The following is a 26,769-nucleotide window of genomic DNA, read 5'->3' as shown; positions in this document are numbered from 1 at the left end:
CTTGAATGGACACTCATATGCACTCCAGATGCAGGGCCTGTGCAAATCCTTGGGCTGATGCATCACCTTCTTTCATAATCAGACTGCTATCAGACAAGCATTCAGTACAGGATATAAACCTTTCAGCAATATATTGAGCTGATCAATGTTGACAAAAGCCCAACACATGTCAGCGGAGTGACGTTGCACAGTACCAGTATCCATATCTAGTGGAATTACGGGAGCTAAAGGGGTACCACTAATTGCAACAAAAATGAAATCAGCACAGACTGGTAGATAAAGTGTCCTTTAGTACCCAGTTCAAAATCTAAGCCCTGAGGTAATGGAATAAGTGAGTTATCGGATCAGAAAAGTCATGCAATCACACGGAACAAGCAGATTTGACTGGTTTGGCCTGCCGTCGCAAAGCCGGAAGTTTATGCGCGCCATGCACTCAAAGTCTAGTCGAACGTGCTTCGCGTGGCCACATGCAAAAAGGTGAGTAATCGATAATCTTTACGTTTTTATTCGTCCTTTAACATTTTTACCACTTCATTTTCTCGGCTGCATGTGTAGAATGCTAGCGCTAGTTCTTTATTTATGCCATACGAATGCATTGGAAAGAAAAAAGCCTGATATGCAGACGACCTAGCTTCGCTAAAAGTTCGTCTGCTTCCAGACAGCACAACATGAGTCTAAAACTTGTTTTACCGTTTCAAACGTGCAGATAATCTTTGCAGTTGATATGCTCAGCATCACAAATACAATTATGAAGTTAGATTAGAAAAAAAAAGTATATTATACTCAAAGACCGTGCGAATTGTTGATCGTGCTTCCAGTATGTATGGTAGGCGAATGCTGTCAAAAATAACCTTCCTGTTGCACTGTTCGGTGATGTTTTATTTATGTTTTTTATGTTATTGTCGCCATTGCTGACACTTTAGGCACTTCTCTGATGGAATGCTATCTCGATAGCCTTTATTTGATGCGTAAATCATTAATGTTATCATTTTTTTCTACAGTCACCTGCTTTCTGAGCGAAAACCTTGCTCTACACCAGTGACCACTGCGAATGAGACAAGAATGAGGTAGGTTTGACATATCAGCAATTTCTATTAAAGGCTAAAAAAAAAATAAAAAAAGTTTTCATAAAAAAGGCTTAATAAAACAAATCCCGTATATAAATTTATATTTTCAATAAATCATGTTTCAGTGGAACCCCCTTTCTTAAGACCAACAAAATAATCTGAGAAAACCAGGTCTTAAAATGGAGGGTCTTAAGGGTGTTTCACTGTAGGCTATTCAGGATATTTTATAATAAAATATGCTGTACTACTTAAAGACAAAATTAATTAGCGTCTGGACAATTATACACACAGTGTCAATCCAACTGCTTTATTTAAGTTTATGTTATAAATGTATTTTTTTCCAGATCATGGAGCAGTTGTGTATCCTGTGTGGAGGCAGCCTTTATTCAGGGGAGCAGATCGTCATTCCGCAACAGAAGGGAAGAGACACCATACAGTCAGTACCCAGCGTGGTGATTCAATTGTTGTTGCAGAGGGGCAGGCTGTGCATGTATGTTGTCGCAGTTCATATACGAACAAGCACAACATAGCAGCCTACCTTCGTGGGAAAAAAGATGAAGATACTGCTGCAAATTTGAACCAAGGACTGCGGTCAAAGAATCAGCCCTTTGATTTCAGGAAATGTTGTTTATTTTGTGGCATGCATGCAGAACTTGTTTCAAAACGAGGTCCAACAGTACTTCCTGTTCGCACTTTAGATTTTCAGAAGACCGTCTATAGAATCTGTGCTGAAAGAGCAGACGAATGGGCTGAAAAGGTAAAAGGCAGGATAGAATTCGTCTCGGACCTTCCAGCAGCTGATGCTTTGTACCACCAATCATGCAGCACCAATTTTAGAACAAAAAGGAAACTTCCAAAGTGCTTTGCATCAGACACTGACAACAAAAGACCAAAACAAGGAAGACCAGTCGATGAAAAAAGAGCAGAAGCGTTCAGAAAAGTTGTCAATTATCTGCAAAAAAACGATACAGAAGTCACCATCATCGACCTCATCAGAAAAATGAAAGAGTTTACAGGTGGTGACTGTTATAGTCACTCAAAGATGAAAGAAGAATTAAAGAAACATTTTGGTAATGAAATTATCATCACAGAAATGGATGGGAAAGCAAACGTGGTAACATTTCAGAGGACTACATGGTCTATTCTTCATTCCTTTTATTCGACACCTGAGACGACCGACGAAGAAACTCAAAAAGACAACATCATCAGAGCTGCTGCTGAACTTATCAAAAGTGACATTAAGAAGATAAACACCAGCAGAAAAGAATACCCAAGTCCAGACAGCACTTTCTCAATTACAGCAAACCTTGATTTTGTGCCAAAATCCTTGCAAACTTTCCTCGGAGAGATCTTCAGTGGAAAGGACACTGATGTGAAGGTTGCTTCAATCGGCCAAGCAATTATGCAAGCAGCTCGCCCAAGAATTTTAATTGCTCCACTGCAGATTGGTCTTGACTCTTGGAGTTCAGATGCACCACTGTTTTGGTTCCAAGTTCCTGATTGACACGCTGTACTCCCTTGGATTCAGCTCCTCTTACAGAGAAGTAAAGACGGACGAAATGAGCCACAGATGAACATTTCATGCAGTACATGGCAGACAATGTCGATCATAACACTGGAACAATTGATGGCCTGAATACCTTCCATGGAATGGGCATGATTGCTTCCATAACCCCGTTCATCAAAAATAGGTCGTCCATCGCTCTGAAAACAGAGGTTAGGCTGGAGGAGGTCATGAAGAAAGCCCGTGTCAAAATCAGTTTCTACGATGAGAGATGTGAAGGCCTGGCAAGTCTCACCTATGAGAAGTTAAGGACAGTCCTAGTTGAAGACCCTACCAAAGAAGTTGAAGTCCTATGGAAGTCAGCATGGCTGCTCAGTCCTCAGAGACCGTTCTGGTCAGGAGTAATGCAGGCCGTCCACAATGGTGACTTTCCAGGTCAGTCATCTATTGTCTTCTTGCCGATGATTGATCTCAAACCCAGTGACAAAACTTGTATCTATTCAACGCTGTTGTTTCTTTCTGCTGAAGCTAGGCGATACAACAAAACCCCTGTAGTCACCTTTTGATCAGCCCCTGTGGTGGAAGGCCCTCAGCATCATATCAGCAGAAGCAGCTTTCAGTGAGCTACGTTCTGTAGTTCTTCGGCTTGGTCCCTTCCACATGGAGATGAGTTTTCTCGCTTGTATAGGACATCTCATGGCGGAAACTGGCCTGTACGATGCACTATGCACTGTGTATGCCCCAAATGCTGCCAAAGCACATCGGACCTACCAGCAGCACCAGCAGCTCTTCTGAAAGTGATTCGGTGTGCATGCAAGACTGACTGTGACACAAGACGATGCAGCTGTCGTAAACACGGACTCGTTTATTCGCCTGGGTGTGGAGAGTGTCGTGGTGCCAGTTGCTCCAATTCCCCGTCCAACTTTACTGAATAAGGCGAGGCATATTGAGAAGCAGAGGTGAGAGAATATAAAAGAGTGTGCGTGTGCTTGAAAGCACATGCGTGTGTATTTTTCTGTGTGTGTGTGTGTGTGTGTGTGTGTGTGTGTGTGTGTGTATGTTTGTGTGTGTGTGAGTGTGTGTGTGTGTGTGTGTGTGTGTGTGTGTGTGTGTGTGTGTGTGTGTGTGTGTGTGTGTGTTTATGCGAAAAAGCACTCGGATTCTATTTTCAACGCGTTTTGTGTCAACTACTGCCGTCATAGATATTAAATAGCTGCATTTCTGAGTCCTCTGAGCCGAGATCTTTCTAACGAGATGCAACATGATAGGCTTATCTTGGAGAACAAAACAGTGTCTTCTTCCACTAATGTATGACGTCACTAATATGCAAATTTCTCGATTGTGCCGATAGTTTGAAACTTAGATTTTGCACTGGGAACTAACCAGACTGTTTTGAGAACATTCCCGCAAAAAAAAATTTTGTTGCAAAAACTGGTGGGTTGAAGCATGATTTTTGGCACGGTAACCGCACTAATCTGCTTGTGATGGGTCAGAAGATGGCAAAGTATCTGTATCTTCTTATGGTTGGTCAGAAGATGGCAAAGCTGATGTTTCTGCTGTGGAAGAGGGTAGTTCCGGTTTAGCAAACTTTTCCATCAGGTCAATCTTTCTCCTCGATGCCACCACAGGAGGACTGGCTCTCCCCTTGCTCCAACCTAATAAATACACAAACACTGATTTAATATTTGATACAACTGTCCATGGTTTTTGTTTGTAATAAGCTGCAAATTTTAAGACTCAATATAAACGTCAACAAGTGCTTGTACTTTATTTTGCAAATGACCATGTTACATGGGGTGTACCTCAACTTTTTGGCTAGGCTGGTAAATCAGAAATCCCAATCAGCCCCCAACCACTGAACCAGGCGGGTTTTCTTACAACCACCTCAGCGGCTCGTACCCACATATGTCGGTTGACGAACACACACACACACACAAAAGACATTCATTAATTGGCCCCTATCACAAAATGTACATGTCAAGTTTACTATGGGATTTGAGTAACCACACAATCACATACACACAGGAACTAATACTGAAACTAGCTGAATTATTTTCTTTCTTTCTTTCTTTCTTTTCATATTTTTCTTTTAAAATTAATTTATTTCATCACACTTGCTATGTATTTGCTTGTTTCTTGTCTGTTGTCTGTTTTGTGTGTGTGTGTGTTCTGTGTGTGTGTATACATTTTCAGATTTCCTAAACCTAGCACTGTTTGCAGGTGATCTTTATGCTTTTGATTCATGAGTTGCATCCCCAGTCCTTTAGTTTAACTCTTTTTTTTTCTTTGGTGAAGTAAATTGGATCTATTTTTTTTATTCCTTAGTTAATGGAAAAGATTTGACAACAATATTGCTGTCAATGATAGGTTGGTCAGCCATGCTGGTGTAAACCACACGGCTTTAGAATTAGAGAACGCTCTCTAGTAGGGTACTTATTTTCCTACGGTCAATGACCAGAAACAGAAACTGTGTCAGTCGTACATCGCTCAGATGCTGCTTCTCAGTTTGACCCCAGACAAAGAATACTGATGACATGTTACACCATAGTAAGCTCTCAAGGACTGGCCAGCGAAGAACAATAAAATAGGGGTTGTGAAGACGATATCACAGAGATGATCGAGGGAGGGAGGGGGGTGTGCGGCGGCGGCATGGTCAGTAAATTGGATCAAGAAACCCGCAAAATACTTCAGACACAAACTGTTTATCATTTACCTGCAAACCCTAACACATTCTTACAACAACAACAACATAACGATGTGCAATAAATGACGTTGTCAAACAAACAAGATCGAAAAGAGAAAGAAGCAAAACCCACCTCGTCGAGTCAAGAATCTTAGAATGTCGTCTGCTCAAATACGATCATGTTGGTTCATTTCGGAGTGTTGTTACTTCCTTCTACTGTTCGCTGCTGCTAGTTCATCTTTCTCTGATATTTCTAGCCACTATGCCGAACATTTCCAATGTTAGGGTTGTTCTCCGCAGCTCAAAACTTTGAAAAATGCTGCTGAATCGGTGAAAACGTCATGGATTTGTTGACACCGGGGGACTGATAAGTTGTCTACTGCGCTTGCGCCAAATGCCTTTGACCTACATATATTTGCATATATTAATTCCGGGGTTTCGGTTGGAACGGATTCTCTCTCTTTGTGCCTATGTCAACGGAAATTCCCCAACGGTGATGACGTCATCTTGAAGAACGGAAATTTCCACACAGTTTGAACAGCGAAGGGTCATGTCATGTGCGCACATTTACCAGCACGGAGTATCCAAAGTTGACCATTTTTTCGATTTTTTTGATAAAACACAGACAAAAACAACAAAACATCGGTTTGAAAATGGTTTTATTTACATGAATACATGTCTAAAATGACAAAAGCAGATTATTGAATGCATTCCAGGATGTTCAAAGGTGTGAAAAATGCAACAACCCCAAAAAGGTGTATGAGACCAAAAATAACTCATTTTGCCTACCCGGTCTGCCCTTAAAATTGACTTTTTACGGAGATTCTGCTTGGATTGGACTTGATTGATTTCTGCAAAAGAAGAAAAGAAAGTATTAACAATGATGAATCCTGAACAATTTTATGAACAGTATCTACGTGATGAAGAAACTGAGGGAGCAGAATTTCCGATGGGAGGAAATAGTCATAATTCTACTGGAGGTGTTCAAGAACTAACAGTAACAGACAAGACATACAAAGGATCAAGTAGAAGAGGTCTACAAATGAAACCACAACTTTTCGATGGGAGTGATGACTTTGAGACATACTTAGATCAGTTTGAATGTATTGCTGATTTAGGTGGTTGGACACTGAGAGAAAGAACACTCACTCTTGGAGCCTGTTTGAAAGGACAAGCCAGAAGATTCTACGCTGGACTAGCACCTCATGAGAAAAGAGAATATGCCAGTCTTATATTTCAACTACGACAGAGATTTGGCACAGCATCCAGACATGGGGTGTACTGGACCACACAGTTTGAAAACAGAAAAAGACTACCAAATGAAGGATTGGCAGACTTTTCTGATGAACTTCTGCTACTTGCACAAAGCAGGGTCCCCACTGATTTTTAGAAACAAAATTCTATGACTTTTCCATGACTTTCCATGAGCCTCAATAACATTTTCCATGACTAGATCCACAGGTCGCCATTTCCGAACACGCAAACTTTTTACGTCTTGTCACTGCCAGTTTTGACACTGGCTTGCTTTGCACTGAATTTGAGTCAGTTTCTACGCAGTGTCTCTTCGACAAGCAAGGCAAGCATTTGCTACGCAGTCAGATTGTCGGTAATTTTTGCTGGTCCTGTCATTTCAAAGGTTGATTTTTTTTCTTTCTTATTTTTGTTAAATTCCATGACTTTCCATGACTTGAATTGGAATTCCATGACTTTCCAGGCCTGGAAAATTAAAAATCAAATTCCATGACTTTCCAGGTTTTCCATGACCTGTGGGAACCCTGACAAAGGGCATATCCAAATGTTGGGTCATCAACTCAACATCAACTTGCACTACAGCAATGGTATAAAAATATGAGTCCAGACATAAAATGGCGATGTTTGGAGAGAAACTGTCAAACCATTCGAGAAGCTGAAGAGGTGGCTGACATGTATGAAGCTATCATGGTACCACAGAAAAAGAAAATCTTCATGGTCAACGGAGAAGAATCAACGATGATAAATTCTTCACCGGAGACATCTGCTCGAAATCGTCAACAACAACAGAAGGGAGACAGACGGTGCTGGACATGTAATGGGACTACACATTTTTCCAGAGACTGCAGACAGAGAACACAGTTTTGCACATGTTGTAAACGCTCTGACCACAGTTTGAAAGACTGTAATTTGTACAGGAAGTGCAAAGAACAGGAAAAATTTGAAACTCAACCAACCCACAACGGACGTTCTCAACAGAGAAGAGAGGGAAACGAGAACCGCCGATTCTAAAGGGTCGAGAATCGGTAAATCGACGAAGACCCAACATGAAGAAAGAAGAAACTACGGAACAGAAAAACAGGGAAGACACTCAACGCTACATGAAGAAAGAAGAAATTACGAAACAGGAAAACAGGGAGGATATTCAACCGAGTCAACGCTACATGAAGAAAGAAGAAATTACGAAACAGGAAAACAGGGAGGATACTCAACCGAGTCAACGCTACATGAAGAAAGAAGAAATTACGAAACAGGAAAACAGGGAGGATACTCAACCGAGTCAACGCTACATGAAGAAAGAAGAAATTACGAAACAGGAAAACAGGGAGGATACTCAACCGAGTCAACGCAACATGAAGAAAGAAGAAACTACGGAACAGGAAAACAAAGAGAAAGAAGATAAAACACAAGAAGATGTTCCAAGAAGAATTGGTGTATCGGGATCAAAAATTAGTGATACTGACAATGGAATGTATACTTCTGTATTGGTAGAGAACCAAGAAAAAGTCAACTTTCTAGTTGATTGTGGAAGCACTACAACTCTTCTTTCTACGTCAGTTTTTGATAAACTTAACAAAAACAGTATTTCGCCTCTTCAAGTGTCTACTCCATTAGTTGCTGTGAATGGTCAAGCAATTAAACAAAGGGATCAGCAAACAATGAAAGAAGAACACTTTGTTGCATGTACTTTGACACAACGGAGAACCAAGAATGATGAACTAAGACCTACAGCAGTTCAATTCTCTTTCTCTGACATCCTCAGTTCCGAAGACAAGTCAACAGCAGTTCAATTCTCTTTCTCTGATATCCTCAGTTCTGCAAGCAAGCAAGTCAAGCAAGAAAACCACAACATAGCTATGATTGTGGAGGATGAACAGAAACCGTCATGTAGTAAAACTCTAGACTCATCATCAAGTACAGAAAAACCTGATTTTGAAGTCAGATTTCATCCATTATCTCTGGACGGATGGAATGCAGAAGAACTTAGCCAAGCTCAACTTGAAGATCAAGATATTGAACCACTTCTATCTGCGAAGATGAAATCAAAGGAGCGACCAAAATGGGCAGATCTCTCTACAAAACGTTCTCAGGCAAAAACACTTTGGGCTCAGTGGGACAGACTATGTATAGTAGATGGTATTCTCTACAGAAAGCGTCTTGAGAATGATAAAGATGCAGGACTACAAATGATCGTACCTGAGTCAAAGCAAGAAGATGTTATGAAGAATCATCACGACGTTCCCACCGCTGGTCATCTTGGATCTGAAAAGACAGGAGAGAGAATAAAACAGTCATATTATTGGCCAGCCATGGATGATTGTATCAAACGCTACTGTGTACAATGTGATAAGTGTGCTGCTCGAAAATCTCATCAAAAACGTGTTCCACTTGGACATTGTGGAGTTGGTGAACCTCTGGAACGAGTGAATCTAGACATATGTGGACCCTTTCCCAAAACAGTGATGGGAAACACGCATATTTTGGTCATCACAGATCAATTCACACGATGGACAGAAGCAATACCAATTCCAAATCAAGAAGCAAAGACAGTAGCACAAGCCTTCATAACCCATTTCGCAAGCAGATTTGGGTATCCACTAACACTATACACTGATCAGGGCACAAACTTTGAATCAGTGTTATTCAAGGAAATGTGTAATCTAGTGGGGATAAACAAGACCAGATCTACAAGCATGCGGCCTCAAGCAAATGGAATTGTAGAACGATTCAACAGAACACTGGCTGCTATGTTAACAGCGTACTGCGAAAACAACCAGAAAAGCTGGGATATCTACCTACCTCTGCTGGCCTCAGCATACAGATCGTCGGTTCACTGCAGTACAGGTATAACTCCAAATCGAATGATGCTGGGACGTGAGGCGAGACTACCGATGTCACTGGTGTTTGGGCGACCCGGAGCTGAAGAAGAAGATGTTTCCCCAGATGTCTACACTGCAAACCTGGAACAGATATTTCAAAAAGTACATGAACATGCGCGGAAACATTTAAAGAAAAGTGCAGTGCATCAAGAGAAGTATTACAACATGAAAACCAGAAAACGTGAACTGAGTGTAGGACAATTAGTCTGGTTGTTCAACCCTGTCAGGAAGATAGGTGTGTGTACTAAAATGACGTCAAAATGGAAAGGACCGTATATCATCACCAACAAGATTGATGATTTGACATACCTTATTAAAACTAGACCAAAGAAAGATTCAAAGGCGTATCACATTGACAGACTGTTACCTTATAAAGGAAAGAATGTGCCGACGTGGATGGAGAAGTGGAGACTGAACTGTTCGTAACTTCGCCTTGTTTTCCTGGAACATAACGATGACATTGTGCAAAAGATAGTCATTCATAAACAGTATTTTCATATACGTCTTTCGTATGAATTGGGTTAGTTAGTATGATGGAGCGTAACTCAAGGTAAATTGAGGCTGGTTTCAAGACATATATATCCCTGTGTGACAATAATGTGAGGCACTAGGCCAAGATAATTATTCAAACTGGACAGGTAGAGTTCTCAAGGAGTCGAGTTATTGTTAGGCGATGTGAAAATGGTAAAGCACGAAGGTACTGTAGCAGGCATTTCAATCCTAACAATGTTACTCGGTCTCGGTTAGTTTTAGAAGATAAGTGGGTAATACTAGATGTATTGTAGTATGGACGGTTGACAAATAAGAAAACATTGACTATGAATAATTTAATTAGCGCAATACGATATCAATGTGTTACAGATGGAACAAGTACCAGTTTATGAAACTATCAGCGACGTTTCTGTAAATGAGGAAAACTGCAATAAAGAAAAGCCAACCTCAACCTCAACCTCAGCCAAATTGCATCCTGTGGTACTATACTTGCCGTACGACGAGGCAATGACTCTGTCACAGATCCAAGTGACAAATGTGTTCTCCTCCTCCCTTGTGAAGAGAAAGAATGGACACACAAAAGTTATCCTGAAATATAAGAAAATGGATTAAACGATGAACAAAGAGTGATTCACTCGAAATTTTAGTTTCTAGTTCTAGTTCTGGTAGTTACAGTTACAGGAGAATATGTTTTAAAATATATAGATTATGCGGAGCATAATGTTAGAAAGCGGGGGTGCATGTAATGGATGGCCCTATTAGTATTATCAAAGAAACTACAATGGGAAGAAGGATAACTTCCTCATTGGGCATGCTTAGAAATGAGAATGGCTAAATATGAGTTATTCCCCTTTGCTGCATGCTGACCAGACTGTCTCCTGCTTTGTTATGACTAGTACAGTCGATCTTTCTCATGTTGTGACTTGCTTTATTTTCACATTTTCGGTATTTAAAACAGCAAACACACACACACACACACACACACACACACACACACACACACACACACACACACACATACACTGAAGAAGTTTCCATTCTGATTCGGTTATTTTATTTGGTGCTATATGTTTGCTTCACATTGTTTCTTTTTTTTACATTGCTTGAGGTATCCCCATTCGCTAAACACATCCATAATGCATGCATGGCTCATTCGAAAGAGGGCAACTGAACAACTGATGCCCAATAGCAATAAATACTGAACAACTGAACAATAAATAGCAATAAAATGATGACAGTGCCAAGTTTTTAAGTACAAAGTGAAATCATGTGACTGGACAAAGGCACAATTACAAAATACAAATAAAAAAATCGTGGCCCATTTTAAATTAAGTTCTCAGCTCATGGGGAAGCATAAGATGACCCTAGAAACCGAAATTAGGAGACCTCCCGCCCCCAGGGCAGACTACAAAAAAAAGGGGGGGGGGGGCAATTTGTGAAAAAGTATAAAAGGAATCAAAAACTGTATACATGTATTTAGTTAATACCCCAAAAAGTTGTATAGTATATACAATGTCAGACCCTAAAGAAAGTTTGTTAGTCATTGCTTAGGCAAAACAAAGCAAAATAGTCTGTTTACGGTATCCCGACCAACCCTATTATTTTTTCCCCGCCAACCCTAGACCTTTTTTTTGGCATTTGGAGAAAAAGAAAAAGAAAAAAAATCAATTTTGTTCCTGTTTTTTTGCAAAATAATTTAAAAAGATGGTTATAAAAAAAAAATTAAGAAAAGCCGACCTACCGACCCTCTTTTTGTGTGCTTATGTTACGGTAAACAGACCAAAAGGTACATCAAAAACAACACACCAGGGATGCTACTCTCCCCTTAAAAATAGCCATGGGTCATAGGTGTGACGTTTGAATCTTTTAGCTAAATAAAACCATAGGCAATTGATCGGAAATATCAGGAAAAATCTTACAAGTTTATTATTTGTTTGCTTGGACCAATCCTCTTGCCGAAGTGTTTTACAGTAAAAATTGATTTTACGTCAAAAGTATCACAGGAATATCGAATGTTGAGGTAAGGCTGGGATAGCCAAGTTCAAGAATAACGGAAGGTGACTGTTGAATCTTTTTGAAAATGTATAAAAATATAGATGGTAGGCAATTCAAAATTAAAAAAAGGACTCTCGGAGCATGGACTTTTGAGTCAAAAATTAAAGAAGGCTCTATGAGCCGAAGTACATGTTTTGTCTCTTTTTTTTTTATTTTGAATTCCCTACGATCTATATTTTGATACAATTTTGGACCCTCTTTGTACGGAGAGAGTTGGCAATTGTTAATCACATTCTCTCATCTCATCGACTCTCCTTCGGCTCCTTGGTAACATGCGTTCCGTCTCTGCCAGGAATGGACACAGCAGCAGATAACCGGTAAATATGTAACAGGCATAAATGGCAAAATAGCTCGCCTCGCCTGATAATATATGAGACAACTGTTCTATTACAAAGTCTTTCTTGGGAGGCTTGGCTAATTTACTCGCTCGTTTTACACGGGGTTCCATCGTTTTCTTTTCTAATCGGAAAACCTTGCTCCTCAGTTTGTTGACCTTCTGCCGAAGTTCCGCTTCACGAGGGGATGGGGAGGATGACGACTTTGATGCTTTACATCCTATGTCCTCCAGGATCGCCTGAATGTCATCTAAAAAAGAAAACACACACACAAAACACACATAAAATAACATAACCATAACAAGTTACAACCTGGAAGAAATTAAAACATGTGTAATTCAATCACAAAATGAAAATAAACAATAGCGTAGGAAGGCAGGCCAGAAATGAAGTGTATTAGCAACTATGGATTCGATGTGGAACAATGATGGAATTGACCTTGTTTGGTACTGAATGGGTGAGGCCATTAGAACTGTACCCACGGAATACGCGCTATATAAGCTTTATATTGATTGATTGATTGATTGATTAGGACAACAGTACCAGGTAAACTCCTCACACACCATGCCTCTTTCTTTCTTTCTTTATTTGGTGTTTAACGTCGTTTTCAACCACGAAGCTTATATCGCGACGGGGAAAGGGGGGGGGGGGGGGGAGATGGGAATAGAGCCACTTAATTGTTTCTTGTCAAACCATGCCTCTAACAGGATATGTTTCCCATCTTTACGTGTGGGAACTACAGGTACAATTTCATCCATCCATGCATCCACCCTATACAGCTTCTTCTTCTTCTGCGTTCGTGGGCTGAAACTCCCACGTGCACTCATTTATTTGCACAAGTGGATTTTTACGTGTATGACTGTTTTTACCCCGCCATTTAGGCAGCCATATGCAGCTTTTCGAAGAAGCATACTGGGTATTTTTGTGTTCGTAAAACCCACCAAACTCTGACATGGATTACAGGACCTTTCCCATGTGCACTTGGTCTTGTGCTTGCTTGTATACACAAAGGAGGATCATTCACTAGCAGGTCTGCACATAAGTTGACCTGGGAGATCGGAAACATCTCCACACTTAACCCACCAGGCGGCCGCGACCGGGATTCGAACCCTCGACCTTCCGAGTTAATAGACCGACGTCTTACCACCCCGCCCCAGCGCCCGTCACCCTATACAGCGATTATCAACTATGTAATGGATGGGTTTAAACATTTTTTGATGTCAGGGTGTTCTTCATGGTTAAAAATCTCTTACCTGGTTGAACAATTTGTGTATCAGGCGACAGGTCGGTGCTGGCTTCATTTGTAGCTACCCTTTGCGATGGTGGCTTCCTCCCACTAGCAACCTGCAAATTGCACAGCTCTTTAACTGACAAACTCACAACCAACACCCAGTCACAATGAAACATTTCTCCCAATTTCATGGCATTGGTCTTAGGCCACACACAAAAAGTGTATGTTTCTGGTAAGGCAAAACAAAAAATAATCTGTTTACGGTATCCGGACCGACCCTATTTTTTTCCCACCGGCCCTAGACTTTTTGGGGGCATTAAAAAATAAAATTAAAATATTCAGATGGCTAAAATACAAAACTAAAAAGCCGACCTACCGACGCTATTTTTGGGGGGCCTATGTTACCTTAAACAGACTTTTTTGTGACCTAACATGACTAAAGGTGGAGATTTTTTTTCTAACCTTTTTTTTTAAAACCATCTTTTAAACTATTTTGTTGAAAAACAGGAAAACAATTGATTTTCGAATACCCCTTTTATTTTTGAAAATGCAACCAAAAAAAAAATGTCTAGGGTCGTCGGGAAAACATAGGTAGGGTCAGGTGACCAGAAACATACAACTTTTTTGTTGTTGACGCCGACCCTATACCTTTTTTGCCATTTGGGGCTGTTTTTTTGCAAAATAAGTTCATCATATCATCATAATCAAGACGTCGATCCAAAATAAGTAACTTTTTTTTGTTGGCCTTATCATTTTTTTGCGCTAAATGCAAACAGGCATTATTTGATGGGAACAATGCTGTTGTTTTCAATTCTTACATCAGCCTCAAACTTGTCATTACTCAACCTGCATTTAATAGTGTGCTTCTTTGGTTTGCAAAAACCTAAAACCAATAAATAAATAACCTTCGGTGGTGGATTGGGCACTGCAAACAATGTCGGGACAGCATTCCACACAAGTGATCCTCTCTGCAGGATTGTTTTACTGGTTGGCCTCAAAGTGATCAGTACAAAGCTTGAGACCTTGAACAGCAGCTGGCTGCAGCTTTTCAAAGTCCTCTCGCCTTGTGAATTGCATCCATATTCTGCACCTAGTTTGACAATAAAAACAACAATGTTATTGTTAAACTAAGCAAAAAGGAAAGACAAAGAAAGCTAAATCAGATCTTCAGTGTAAATCTAACGCTCTGCCTGAACGCAAAACGGATGAGTGATGTACCTTTGTACTGTAGTTTTCCCGTAAGCAAGGTTTGATAAAGGTTTCGGCAAATATGCCCACGGGTTTGTCATCAAGTGTAAACTGTTGTTTTGTACTGACTGCTGACTCACACTCACAGTCGTAAGTACTCGCTGACGCTGTAGTCTACTGAGTGAGTTGACTCGAGCCATTGCATTCTCATTCTGAAGAAGGTAAACCTGATGAAATAATCACTGCACAACCCACCTTTTTTCTTCTGTAGGGAACTTGTGGAAAGTTTTCCCGAAGCAGCTCTGTTTGTAACGGGCGTTCTTGCAACAAAAAGCCGAGCACAATTATTTACCACCACCTCGCACACGATCGGTACCTACGCGATCCGCCATTTTGTTTTCGCCGCCAGCATGTGACTAGGGACGATAACCCACAAACACTTTTTCGCATTTTCTTCGCAAGTTCCACGTCTTCCTTTTGTACAGTGTTTGGTATTATCCAGGAACTTTAAGCTGAACATTAGTGGATCTAACTTTTGCACTGAGAAACATGTGATACAGATCTAAAAGTGTTCTTCATTGACACAAGTGAAAGATTGGTAGACTTGTGGACAAATGTTACGATATTAACTGTGTTAAGATGTACTCACCAGAAAATCACTGCACAGTTCGTAGCAGGAAACTTTCGCTGACTAGTTTATGTAGTTTTATTCGGAATCGTGTGCGTATCGATCGCATTCTTATGAGATGAACACAATGGAACGTAATCTTCTCTTCGATGACGCCATTTTAGATGACGTGTTATTCGAGATCTCATCGAAGAAGAACGATAAAAGAATATTGTATTATGAAATGTGCATGTGAATATTACTGTATGCATTTTAGAATTGATTCATTATTGATAAGATAATGATTGAGTGAAAGGAAGCAGAGATTTAGTTTAGTTAGATAAATTGGTTGTGTTGTTAGAGGTTACCTAGAGAAACGTAAACAAACACTTTTTGGTCGCTTTGACTTGAGAAGGTGTTATACGAGATCTCATCGAAGCAGAACGATGAGAGAATATTATGTAATGAAATGTGCATGTAAATATGGTTATGCATTTTAGAATTGATTCATTATTGATAGGATAATGATTGAGTGAAAGTAAAATGGAGATTTAGTTCGGTAGGATAGGTTGTTTGAGCATTGTTAGAAGTTACCTAGAGAAACGTAAACAAACATCCTCGATCGCCTTGACTCTAAGACGATCGAGAGTGTCGGTTCGTTGCTAAAGGAACGAAACAACTGAAGAAAGGAAGGAGAGACAAGGTATGTTGTTTATGTTGTTAGGACATGTATTGGGGTAACGTAGACAGTCAGGAGAGATCGTTATAGACGATCGAAACGTTAGTGGTAGCCAGAGGTAACAGGTAAACAAACAAGGAAGGGGATAAATAGAGAAGGGAAAGGAGAAATCGGGGTTCTAAGGCGATGCTTGTTCTATTCGGTTCTATTGTTATATTCTAGTACTTCTTCGAGACAGGAAAAAGAGGCTATGATATTCAGGTCTAGACGGTACTTCTTCGAGACGGGGCTATTGAGATATAATATTGAGTTGGAGAACACTAGGTTCTAAGCTACAAGACGGGGTATTGATCTACAGGAGGAAATGGAGAAAAGAGAAATTAGGGCCAGTCTACAGGAGAAATCGGGGTCTACAGGAGGAAAAGGGAAATCGGGGATAGTCTACAGGAGGAATCAGTCTACGAAAGAAATCAGAGTCATTCCACTCTATGTCTTGTGGACTCAAGGTCATTTAACGGAGAGAAGATAGTCCTGAGCAGAGTTATAGTATGTCATTCCTATTTTACATGTGAATGAATGATACTCTGAGAATGAGATACGATCCGAATTTATTAACATATTGAATCTGAATCTTGAAACCCGGAACAATTTGTGTCTGTTTTATTCTTCGTCTTCATTATCATTCACACACACAACAATCAACAACGAGAGCAAACAGCGATTCGTTACAATATATACATCGTAGCAAACAGTGTATCAACCATGAAAACTTTCTGGTAACGGTAATACCGAGGGGTACATTTTTCATGTCACGAATCAAACATCAAGTCTCTTCTGCCTCGCTTTCCAAGCCAGGAATAGATATTTAGCAAAATTTACGGCTTTTGTTTCGTCGCTACCTTTCAACAGTTCACACAGTTGGAGTTCGCATGGAGAGTCAACCGGTATGCCAATATATCTGGTTCTAATAGCCTGATACACTGGGCACACAAAGACAACATGTATTTCATCCTCAGTTTTATTTGTACAAAAAGGGCATAGCCGGCTTGATTCCGAATGCGAAATAAGCGTTGCCTGTGTGCACTGAATGGAGAGACGCCAAGTCTGAACCTGCTGGGAGCTGTCCTGTAGATATTCACTTTTATAAAGTCTAAATAATGTTCTCGTCCGATCAGACTTTTGTGACTGTGGTAAAGTTCAAAGCGAGGACTTTGTGACGTATGATTGAGCCATTTCAGACAAAAGTTTTCACTTAATCGTTCTTTGAAGGTGCGCAGGAATAGTCTCTCATCTGCCACTCTTCCAAATTGCCACACAAGGCCAAAACCAAGCTCACACAACAAAGACTTAACACGTGTGACCCAGTTGTCATGGCCCCTTTCATGTATATTCAATAGGGACAAGTATGCCATCTTAGAAAATCTAACGTCCGGCTGCTTTTAAGTAAGCGGAACCAATATTGAATGCACTTTGCAGCGGACTCAATGTGAAGTGGATAACGGCCAAGTTCACTGTAAACCATGTCGTTAGGTGTCATGGTTGGCAGGGGCGGATCTGGGGGGGGGGGGTGCAATGGGTGCAATTGCACCCCCCCCCCCCCCCAGCGGGACAAAAAAAAAAAAAAAAAAAAGAAGAAAAAAAAAAAAGAAGAAAAATGTATCACCTGAAAATAGCACTTTACACGCTCAGATTGCACAATTTTGCTTCCTTTTTAAAAAAAATTCCGGGGGGGCATGCCCCCGGACCCCCCTAGCATGCACGGCGCTTCGCGCCATCGGTTCGGCGCTTCGCGCCTTCGCTGGTAAGATACAACACAACAAAAAAAAAACTTTGCACCCCCCCTTTCAAAACCCAGATCCGCCCCTGGTTGGTACATTCATAAAAAGCTTGCACTCGTAAACGTGCACCCTTTCGATCTGTTTATTTTCGCTGTGACCCCAAAGTTCAGTAGCATAGAGCAGTGAAGGAACAATTTGAGCATCAAACAGTTTGAAAAACACTTCGCATGAGGAAATACCACACTTTTTCAGCGTTCTAAGGATTTCCATTGTTCCCTTTTTGCCTCTCGACACAAATTCCTCCGTGCCTATGTTTAAACTCATCATTGTAGAAAAGGTGAAGCCAAGGTATTTATACCTACCAACAACTTCGAGTATCTCAGTGCCTAAGTACCACTTTTCTTTCTCGGATAGATAACCACCTTTACGGAATACCACAACTTTTGCCGAGATGAGATCGAGAGAGAGACAAAAGAGAGAGAAAGAGATTGAGAGAGAGACAGATACACACACAGCCACTAAGGCGAGGGAGAGACGGAGAGACTTGCATGGAGTGTACGTGACAGACAGTGTGTGTTGCTATAAACAGACAGACGAGGTGCAGCTCATTTCCGAAACAGCGCAAATGGGACAACAGTGACATGATACTGTTTGAATTCCAAAAAAGCGCAGCTCATTTCCGGAACAGCACAGATGACAAAGTTGGTGTCAACAAAATGGAAGCCGCCAGTTGGTTTCAACAAAATAGAAGCCGACAGTGGCGATAGGTCACGTGCTCCTCAATGTCACCTCCCTATGGCAGCGGCCATCAACAAGTAACTGATCTCGTGAGAACGGTAACAAACGAGTCATGTCACCTCTCCGAATGCATTCCAATAGATACCCATCAACAATCTTCTCTTTTTCTTTGGTCAGAGGTTATTTTTATTCAATGGTATTTATTCAATTCAACGCGTGACTCGCTTAGATGAGGTGTCTTATCGACTTTACACATGTTTAATATGTACGCAGTAAAAGCATTTACAACCCTTTCTGTAACCCGTGTTGTCTTGTGGATGAAGAGAAGAAGATGGTTTGTTGAACGTGGCCATTCATTCTACGCAGCAACCTTTTCGTCTAAATGTGTTTGCCTTTCTACTGAGTGTTATCTCAATCTCGTGTTCAAAACAGCGAGGGAACGATCCTGCCGTACGCTAAGTCTTGATCCAGATAGTCTGAAAGTTGACGCCGTTGCGTTGAAGAGTGCGGTGTGCTTTCTGTGACAGCCATTGAAAGTTGCCTTTTGGCTGAACGCCATAACACCGTGTTGGCGAGGTGCGGCAAACCATGGCGGCTTTGTGTTGATTGTTAAGGTGAAAAATGGAAACACATTTCCTTTGGATTCAGTACAGACATTAATAATTCTGGAGGAGAGAAAAAACACACCAATTGGAGCTAACTAAAGCAAGTTTGGCAGGGTCTAGTGGTATCCGTGCTTGTCCCACGAACTGAAAAACAAAATAATTCTTTTTTTTTATTTTTTTTATTTTTATTTGCCAAGCACATCATTGTGGGGCTTTTAATCAAAAAAATTCAAGCATCCGTCTACAACGTATCCTCATTCATCCTTCAACATTTACACAATACTGAAATATCTCAATGCTAATTCATATCCTAACATCACATTCAAATCAATAGGTCTACCATATCTATACTTACTGATACACATTTTTGAAATGAGCAAAATATGATTAATAATTTTGTTTATGGGGGTTTGCACTTCTGGAGAGTATCCAAACAATACATCTTTTTCTGTTAATATAATATTTTCTCCCGTATTAACAAATATACATCTTCTAACATTTTCCCAAAACAATTTCATTTTACTACATTTCCAAAAGAAGTGTTCAATATAATCAATTTCATTACAAAGACTACATAAACTATTTTCTTTTAACTTCATTTTATGCAATACAATATTTGTGGGATAAATATTATGTAAAATTTTCCATTGGAGTAACTTTAATCTTTCTTCGCTTGTACATGCACTTGCCAGGACCCAATACTTTTCGTCAATGCAAATGTTATATTTGTGGGACCAAAATTTTACAGCGCAGGGTTCACTGGCTTTGGATTGCGTTAATATCGCACGAAATTTCTTCGGGGAAGGGTTATTTAGCATGTCCTGAAAACAGGTCGCAGGATGCTCGTCACCCGCGTCTGTGTTGTCCCGCAGTGCTCGCGCGCAGAGGGCCGTGTGCAAAGCGTTGTACTCAAACAGCCTTGTGGCGCTATATCCGACAATGGCACAAATATGTTGAAATGACACAATATTTTCGTCTATCCATACATCACGTACACAATTCACACCGGCTTCAATCCATTTATCAAAACACAACACATTCTTTCTAAAAATAATATCTGCATTATTCCACAAACATTGATCAAGAATACTTTCTTTTTGAACAGGAAATAAATATCTGTTCTCAATCCATATTTTTAAAACTTGTTGCCAAAATTTTGATTTAACTCTGGTCAGACCAATAAACTGTTTTGGTTTGGCAGTTGATTTAAAGCAGCACAGCTGGCTTCCGAGAACCTCATAATAATGTCTTGGGATCAATTGCCAATTTGCAAAATCGGTTTGTTGTAACCTGGCTGCCCAACATAACAAAAAGGATGTCTGCATATCATGCATATTTATCATGTTAATATACCGCCTATTTCTATGTTACTACATACAACTGTTCGTTTCACCTTTTCAAAAGCTTTACTATTTGAGTACTTCCGTTTCCACAAAAATTTAAAAAGGATAGTATTTAATCTATCAAGCACTTTTGTCGGTGCAGAGAGTGCCTGCAAAACATATACAAACTGGGATATCAAAAAAGTTTTAATTATACACAATTTACCACTAATGCTTAAATTTCGTTTTGACCACATTCCAACAATTCTTTCAGTTCTATCAAACCGTACTGACCAATTCTCTTCAATGTCAGAAGCAGCGATATCGTTTCTAAATATTATACCCAAAATTTTTAACTGTTTTTTCCATCTTATATTACAGTATTGCTCAAGACTGTTCTTCATGGATCCTAGCCACATTGCCTCTGTTTTATTTTCATTCAGATGTAAATTTGAAATACATGAAAACTGTTTTACTATTAACAGTACTTGTTGGAGATCGTGTTTATCTTTAAGGAACATTGTTACGTCGTCTGCATACATTGCCAATTTTAAAATATATTCCAAATTGGTTTTTAAATGAAATGACGGGAATTTTAATCCTTTTATATTCGGGTCACTGCGTATCTTAATGGCTAAAAGTTCAAGGCCAAGGACAAAGGCCATCGGTGAAAAATTACATCCCTGACGAATTTCGGTTAATACGTCGAATTCCTCAGAGATCCATCCCATGTAATTGATGCAACTTGTGGTATTATTCGTTAACATTTTTACGGAATTCAAAAAGTTATCACCGAAACCAAATTTTCTAAATGCCCAATACATATAATCTTTAGAAATTGAGTCAAAGGCACGTGCAAAGTCAAGGGCAAGTAAAATGCCTGGTTCATTTTTCTGATTCATAAAATCCGTTACGTCATCAATCAATCGAATAACATCGCTTGATTTTCTCCCTTTAATAAAACCGACTTGATCTTCTGAGATAATATCAGTAATGACAGATGCGAGGCGAATTGCTAAACACTTTGCAAATATTTTGTAGTCAGTATTTGTTAGCGAAATTGGTCTCCAATTGATTAGGCTGTCCCGTGGTAAATCTTTCCTTTGTGGAGTAAGGAAATAACTGCTCTTTTTTGTGTAGTCGACATCTCACCGACTTGAAAGGATGTTTGTAGAGAATTGAAAACCATCGTCTTTAGGCTCGGCCCAAAAAACTTAATGAAACTAGCTGTAAGCCCGTCTAAACCTGGCGATGATCCGTTCCTTAATAACTGTAATACTCTGCCATTTTCTTCAATAGTAAATTCACGGTCAATGTCAACTTTTTGTTCTTGTGTTAACTGTGGTATATTTAATCCAGAAACTTCACGTTCAGCTTTATTTTCGTCAAAATCGATATTTTTTTCAAACACATCATGGTAAAATTTCGTTTGCTCTTTCATTATTTCTTCTTGTGATGTAATCATATTCCCTGAATCATCCATTAATTTGTCCATTATCTTAACGTTTGCTCTTACCTTTTCGAGATTCAAGAAGTAGCGAGTGTTTTTCTCACCCTGTTCAATAAATCTTTCTCGAGATCTTACTTGTGCACTCTTTGCTTCTTGAATATTGAATATTTCAAGTTTGTGCTTTAAATTTTCTCTTTGTGTTAACAGATCTTGATTTTTTGTATCAACTGACAATTTCTTGTCTGTTTCGTTAAGTTGATTTTGCAACATAGATTTATTATCAATGTTTTGCTTATGTATAACAAAATAATTCTTGACATGGACCAAGATATATGTTGCATCCAGACAAGAGCAAAGCGCGCTGTTTTTGAGAACTCATCTAGGGTTTTATATCATTTCCATACACAAAGCACAATGACTACCATTGGATTCATATGTATCTGATCAAAAAACTTCAGCATGTCCAGAACTGTGCCGCGAGGTTAATCTTAGGCGCTTCACGCAGACAGCACGCCATTCCCCTTCTGCAGCAACTCCATTGGCTACCTGTTGAGGCCGGCATAAAATACGACAAACATGCATGCCTGTGTAAACTACCATCCACTATCAGACACCATCCTATCTTTCAGATCTTCTTCAGCTGTACAGACACGCTCGCCCCCTACACTGCCATCCACTATCAGACACCATCCTATCTTTCAGACCTTCTTCAACTGTACAGACCCGCTCGCCCCCTACACTGCCATTAACTATCAGACACCATCCTATCTTTCAGACCTTCTTCAACTGTACAGACCCGCTCGCCCCCTACACTGCCATCCACTATCAGACACCATCCTATCTTTCAGACCTTCTTCAACTGTACAGACCCGCTCGCCCCCTACACTGCCATCCACTATCAGACACCATCCTATCTTTCAGACCTTCTTCAACTGTACAGACCCGCTCGCCCCCTACACTGCCATCCACTATCAGACACCATCCTATCTTTCAGACCTTCTTCAACTGTACAGACCCGCTCGCCCCCTACACTGCCATCCACTATCAGACACCATCCTATCTTTCAGACCTTCTTCAACTGTACAGACCCGCTCGCCCCCTACACTGCCATCCACTGTCAGACACCATCCTATCTTTCAGACCTTCTTCAACTGTACAGACCCGCTCGCCCCCTACACTGCCATTAACTATCAGACACCATCCTATCTTTCAGACCTTCTTCAACTGTACAGACCCGCTCGCCCCCTACACTGCCATCCACTGTCAGACACCATCCTATCTTTCAGACCTTCTTCAACTGTACAGACCCGCTCGCCCCCTACACTGCCATCCACTATCAGACACCATCCTATCTTTCAGACCTTCTTCAACTGTACAGACCCGCTCGCCCCCTACACTGCCATCCACTATCAGACACCATCCTATCTTTCAGACCTTCTTCAACTGTACAGACCCGCTCGCCCCCTACACTGCCATCCACTATCAGACACCATCCTATCTTTCAGACCTTCTTCAACTGTACAGACCCGCTCGCCCCCTACACTGCCATCCACTGTCAGACACCATCCTATCTTTCAGACCTTCTTCAACTGTACAGACCCGCTCGCCCCCTACACTGCCATCCACTATCAGACACCATCCTATCTTTCAGACCTTCTTCAACTGTACAGACCCGCTCGCCCCCTACACTGCCATCCACTGTCAGACACCATCCTATCTTTCAGACCTTCTTCAACTGTACAGACCCGCTCGCCCCCTACACTGCCATCCACTGTCAGACACCATCCTATCTTTCAGACCTTCTTCAACTGTACAGACCCGCTCGCCCCCTACACTGCCATCCACTATCAGACACCATCCTATCTTTCAGACCTTCTTCAACTGTACAGACCCGCTCGCCCCCTACACTGCCATCCACTATCAGACACGATCCTATCTTTCAGACCTTCTTCAACTGTACAGACCCGCTCGCCCCCTACACTGCCATCCACTGTCAGACACCATCCTATCTTTCAGACCTTCTTCAACTGTACAGACCCGCTCGCCCCCTACACTGCCATCCACTGTCAGACACCATCCTATCTTTCAGACCTTCTTCAACTGTACAGACCCGCTCGCCCCCTACACTGCCATCCACTGTCAGACACCATCCTATCTTTCAGACCTTCTTCAACTGTACAGACCCGCTCGCCCCCTACACTGCCATCCACTGTCAGACACCATCCTATCTTTCAGACCTTCTTCAACTGTACAGACCCGCTCGCCCCCTACACTGCCATCCACTGTCAGACACCATCCTATCTTTCAGACCTTCTTCAACTGTACAGACCCGCTCGCCCCCTACACTGCCATCCACTGTCAGACACCATCCTATCTTTCAGACCTTCTTCAACTGTACAGACCCGCTCGCCCCCAACGTTCCTCCAATGATCTCCTTATTATACTCTCACTATTCCCGCTTATAATTTTTATGTAAATCCAAAGGCTGTCGCTCTTTTTCGTTCTTTGCTGCTGACAACTGGAATTACCTGCCCTTTTAGATTCGACACGCCCCCTCATTCTTTTCTTTCAAAAAACAGTTAAACACTCCTCTCTTCAGTCTTCACTGCAACTAGGACAACAATTCTTCCCCCTTACATTGTGTAGCATTGTGTAGCATTGCAAATAGTCTGGCATATTTTAAGAGGTTTTCATTGTGGTATTTTCCCCTAATGAGCGTTTGTTTGTGCCCGCACGTGCCTGTGTGTGTGTGTGTGTGTGTGTGTGTGTGTGTGTGTGTGTGTGTGTGTATGTGTGTGTGTGTGTGTGTGTGTGTGTGTGTGTGTGTGTGTGTGTGTGTGTGTGTGTGTGTATGTGTGTGTGTGTTGAATAGTGTATTGTGACCTACACGGGCACAAAAGGTGTCAGGCGTGTTTTGTTTCTAAAGTGTTTTTATGCACCCCGTGCCTTTAGACGAGTAACAAACAGGGCTCTCAGGCCGATTTTAATGCACAGTCGGTACTCCCGGGCAAATTTGGTTTCATTTTACAGACAAATGCATATAGCCTCTGAAACAACCTTTCTTGGTACCCAAATGTGGCAGAAACTATACGCAATTTTAACTTGCACAGTAGCTCAGATATTTTGAAAAATTCACTTCAGAAAAAAACACGTTGTTGCAAAAAACGGCAATATCAGCTTAACCGCAGGCAGCAGAGTAGATATTTCTGAGTGAACTATCAAGTAATTGGAAGGTGTTAAACAGCAAGTGAAAAGATTGTTTGTGTAGGAGCACCAGGAGGCCTTGCATTTCAGAAATTGTGTTACGTCACGTCATTTTCACTTTTCTGGATAATGTCACATCTTCTCAAAGACGTTTTGTAAGCCACAATCTAACCAATTACATATCAGAGGGAAGTGCATTCATCGGGCTTTTAGCTGCAAGTACCTCTGATGAGATAGCTCATAAAAACTAAGTGTGAGAGTTCATTTCTGAAGTACATCCCTTAATTTTGTAAGTCAAAGTTATGTCATGAAAGCCTTTTGAGAGGCACTATGACAGGTAAGGGTGGAGTGTAATGGACATAAAATGTACTTTAATACATAGAAAAATGCCTACTCTAAGCGTAGGTGCAAAAGTTATAACAATGCACGAGAAGACATTTTATGCGCGAGACGATAACTTTTTGGGCAGTGCAAAAAGAACCAGCCGCCGTTTTGCCTGGGACGGCAACATTCACTGATCATGCAGAGACACAACAAGCGACGTTCACTATGTTTGCTACGTGCATGTTAGACACTGCTTGGTTGCCAGCATGCTGTCAGTGTGTATGTTAGACACTGCTTGGTTGCCAGCATGCTGTCAGTGTGTGTGTTAGACACTGCTTGGTTGCCAGCATGCTGTCAGTGTGTGTGTTAGACACTGCTTGGTTGCCAGCATGCTGTCAGTGTGTATGTTAGACACTGCTTGGTTGCCAGCATGCTGTCAGTGTGTATGTTAGACACTGCTTGGTTGCCAGCATGCTGTCAGTGTGTATGTTAGACACTGCTTGGTTGCCAGCATGCTGTCAGTGTGTGTGTTAGACACTGCTTGGTTGCCAGCATGCTGTCAGTGTGTATGTTAGACACTGCTTGGTTGCCAGCATGCTGTCAGTGTGTGTGTTAGACACTGCTTGGTTGCCAGCATGCTGTCAGTGTGTATGTTAGACACTGCTTGGTTGCCAGCATGCTGTCAGTGTGTGTGTTAGACACTGCTTGGTTGCCAGCATGCTGTCAGTGTGTATGTTAGACACTGCTTGGTTGCCAGCATGCTGTCAGTGTGTATGTTAGACACTGCTTGGTTGCCAGCATGCTGTCAGTGTGTGTGTTAGACACTGCTTGGTTGCCAGCATGCTGTCAGTGTGTGTGTTAGACACTGCTTGGTTGCCAGCATGCTGTCAGTGTGTATGTTAGACACTGCTTGGTTGCCAGCATGCTGTCAGTGTGTGTGTTAGACACTGCTTGGTTGCCAGCATGCTGTCAGTGTGTGTGTTAGACACTGCTTGGTTGCCAGCATGCTGTCAGTGTGTGTGTTAGACACTGCTTGGTTGCCAGCATGCTGTCAGTGTGTGTGTTAGACACTGCTTGGTTGCCAGCATGCTGTCAGTGTGTGTGTTAGACACTGCTTGGTTGCCAGCATGCTGTCAGTGTGTATGTAAGACACTGCTTGGTTGCCAGCATGCTGTCAGTGTGTATGTTAGGCACTGCTTGGTTGCCAGCATGCTGTCAGTGTGTATGTTAGGCACTGCTTGGTTGCCAGCATGCTGTCAGTGTGTATGTTAGACACTGCTTGGTTGCCAGCATGCTGTCAGTGGGTCTGTAAGAATATCTGCGCCACCTTGTTTGGCACCGTCAGCTACTGAGATTATTTTGGGATTGAAACCCGCT

The 26,769-nt window shown here is 41.2% G+C and overlaps 1 protein-coding gene and 2 long non-coding RNA genes across 6 annotated transcripts in view; 1 reads left to right on the top strand and 2 right to left on the bottom strand.

The window, feature by feature from the left end:
* Positions 1-26,769, top strand: part of LOC138970483 (uncharacterized) — a 459,600-nt gene that overhangs the window by 67,380 nt on the left and 365,451 nt on the right. The gene's annotated exons all lie outside the window — the stretch shown is intronic.
* Positions 6,055-10,464, bottom strand: LOC138970476 (uncharacterized). 2 transcript variants are annotated; one of them, XR_011456961.1, is made up of 5 exons: positions 10,323-10,464; positions 9,752-9,825; positions 9,305-9,465; positions 8,702-8,767; positions 6,055-6,105 (listed from the first exon to the last, which is right to left on the bottom strand). It is a non-coding gene; the product is annotated as an uncharacterized lncRNA (long non-coding RNA). The 2 variants fall into 2 exon arrangements; XR_011456960.1 differs by lacking the exon at positions 10,323-10,464 and having other exon boundaries at positions 9,752-9,956.
* On the bottom strand, positions 10,914-15,175 carry LOC138970475 (uncharacterized). Its single transcript, XR_011456959.1, has 3 exons — positions 14,403-15,175; positions 13,520-13,610; positions 10,914-12,516 (listed from the first exon to the last, which is right to left on the bottom strand). It is a non-coding gene; the product is annotated as an uncharacterized lncRNA (long non-coding RNA).

This window comes from Littorina saxatilis, linkage group LG7, assembly GCF_037325665.1.
Source record: "Littorina saxatilis isolate snail1 linkage group LG7, US_GU_Lsax_2.0, whole genome shotgun sequence".
NCBI classification, from domain to species: Eukaryota; Metazoa; Mollusca; class Gastropoda; order Littorinimorpha; family Littorinidae; genus Littorina; species Littorina saxatilis.
This window is presented reverse-complemented; position numbering and strand designations above follow the sequence as displayed.